At 41.4% G+C, this 2,564-nt stretch overlaps 1 protein-coding gene across 2 annotated transcripts in view; it reads left to right on the top strand.

Annotated features, from left to right (window-relative positions):
• adisspb (adipose secreted signaling protein b) overlaps window positions 1-2,104 on the top strand; it is a 24,988-nt gene extending 22,884 nt beyond the window's left edge. For both annotated transcript variants that reach the window (XM_080859941.1, XM_080859940.1), the window contains exon 6: window positions 1-2,104. This exon is cut by the window's left edge and continues 336 nt beyond it. The gene's annotated coding sequence lies outside the window, so the exon portion shown is untranslated.
• Window positions 2,105-2,564: the final 460 nt, after the last annotated feature.

The following is a 2,564-nucleotide window of genomic DNA, read 5'->3' as shown; positions in this document are numbered from 1 at the left end:
CACACAGCCCTGTGCTGGGAGGACGGAGGGCAATGAGAACACTGATCTCTGAGTTCAGCTAAGGGGCTCCCTCTTGTTCCTCTGCTCCATTCTTTAATCTGTAATGACTGGCTTTTTTATTTATTTGTATTAAAATTTCTCATTATGTATTGATTATCCAATGAAGAAATATTATATACATAATATCAACTGCCTCCCGCTCCCTCTGGTTCTTAAAACGGACACACAATCAACTGATGAGTCCTTCAGCTTCTGGATATTTTTCCAACTTCCCACCAGGGGGCACTAGACTCCACGTTTTCAAGTCGGTGTCATTCGCGCTTCACTTTATTTTTTTGCCAGTAGGGGTCAGCATAGCTCTTAAAATGTTTAGTTTTTTTCTAATTGGGTTAGAGCCTGTGTGCTTGCTTCAGCTTCATACTTTGTGACACCCAAGACCATTTCTTATTTAAAGATAGTGTTTCTTGACCAATGTATGGTCAAATAAGGACTGTGATATTATACTGGTCATTTCCATGATGAAGGGAAATGGTCTAGGTCATCAGAACCGCTTTGGTCCCAAATGAATACATTGTAGCATTTAAAACCACCACCATTTCTGGTCCCTGACACATGGTTAAGCCTTGTCCAATGTCAGTTATACTGGATATCTTTTGAACCAAGGGTGGATTTTGGACGAGGCCGATGATCTTCTGTGGTCAGTTGGCTTGAGTTGTACTCTGTGGGGCTCTTTCTTTCTGGTTTCTGGCCGCAGAGAGAACTCTGGCACCATTTCAGAGCCGAAATGATTGGTCCGTTACCGCTCAAGATATCCGTTCCATCAGAGCTTCTCTGCATGAGTAGAGCCTGTCCAGGGAACAGTGTGTGTGTGTGTGTGTGTGTGTGTGTGTGTGTGTGTGTGTGTGTGTGTGTGTGTGTGTGTGTGTGTGTGTGTGTGAGCAGAGCCTGTCCAGTGAACAAGAAAAAATAAAAAAGTGTTCCAGCCCACCACATGATTTAAGGCCCGAGAGACCATGGAGTGATACTGGCCACCAGACAATCGCATCCTTTAATAATTGCAATCACCAAAAGGGCCTGGTGATTATCCCAGAATGCATTGCTTCTCTCCACACAGGGAGCTCCTTGACTGGGCTACTGAGGAGCGGAAGATTTATTTTGGTTTATTTTTTTGTCTTTTTTTAATCATGAAAAAAATGTAAATCATCACAAGTGCCTTTGCCCATCTTTATTGTTTAACAGCAATCATTGATGTCATCTTTATACCAGCTTGGCCAGAGGTTCAGCATTCTCTGTTCTACAGCCATCATTGTCGGCATCTTTATACCAGTTAGGCCAGAGGTTCAGCGTTCTCTGCTAACTGCCAAATTCCATGTTTTCCATTGGCGATGTACAGCCAGGAAAACCCAGGTTAAACCTAAACCATAGCTCAAATTGAACGTGCTGACCCCACTGCCCGTATTTGCTGGTGTGAGATCAGTTCCCTCTTAAGTCCATCCCGTCAGTTTGCCATCAGTAATGACAGTGGAACTGATCTCAGATTAATGGATCTAATGCCAAGCGGTACTTTTTCTATTCTGTACTATCTAGTACACAGACATCTTATGGTCATTGTCTCCCACACTCTCTATTTGTCTTGTATTTCTCTTTTTCTGTCTCTTTTTCTCTCTTTATATTTTTTCAGTTTTTCTCTAAGTGCTTTGAGGACACCACCTCAAAGAGAGGTCAATTTTCCACCATATAATGTACTGTTACGAGCCTTACTTTTTAAACGGCTTAGCTGTAGACATGTATGTAATTTTCTATTGTCCCCGTATCTGTATACTGAGATAGTGTTGCCATTTAGGGTCCTCTGTTATGTGTCCTGTTGAATCAGCTGAGGATGTCTGCTAACAAGAGGTGTTTGGTATTTATTTTACTCAAAATGTCTAGTTGGACGTTAAACGAATGTTTGTTTGAACTTTTATGCCCGCTCTGTGTGAATGCACGCCATGTTTTTGTCCGTCTGTGTCGGCGTGTTGCCATGGTTTTTTGCCTGTGTGTTTCTCTCCTTCTGCTTTTCTGAGAACGTTCTCCCTTTTAATCAAATAAAGTTGATGGTTGCCTGTTCAAACTTGTGTCCATGAATCTGCATGTTTATTTGGCTATGTTAGTTGTTGGTTGACACGTGCTCCAGAGCTGTTTTGCTTAAAGTGTAAGCAATCATTTTCAGCAGCAGTGGGCTGATCTCTGTAATATCACTGGAACTTTTGGGTCCAAATGACAAAGGTAAATTGTAGTTATGGTGTATAAATGTACAGGTGCAATCCTAGCTAAAGCTATCAAACAACAAATTGCATTTAAATTAAAAAGAGGACCATTGGAACAGGGGAGCTTCTATTTGGTTAGAAGTAATGAACGAATAGATAGCGTAGACTATGAGTCTTCCTAGTAGAACTTTTGTCTGAGCTGTCATTTCTAGAACACATCCATTTAACGTTCCACACACACTAGATAATATATTTTACAGGCTTTCAACAACTTTCAAGTTAACTTTTCTCCCAGAGCTGAGGTTCAAGGTTAGGAGG

Source organism: Sprattus sprattus, assembly GCF_963457725.1.
Source record: "Sprattus sprattus genome assembly, chromosome: 21".
NCBI classification, from domain to species: domain Eukaryota; kingdom Metazoa; phylum Chordata; class Actinopteri; order Clupeiformes; family Clupeidae; genus Sprattus; species Sprattus sprattus.
The sequence above is the reverse complement of the archived record's forward strand: the minus strand, read 5'-3'. Positions and strand labels throughout refer to the sequence as shown.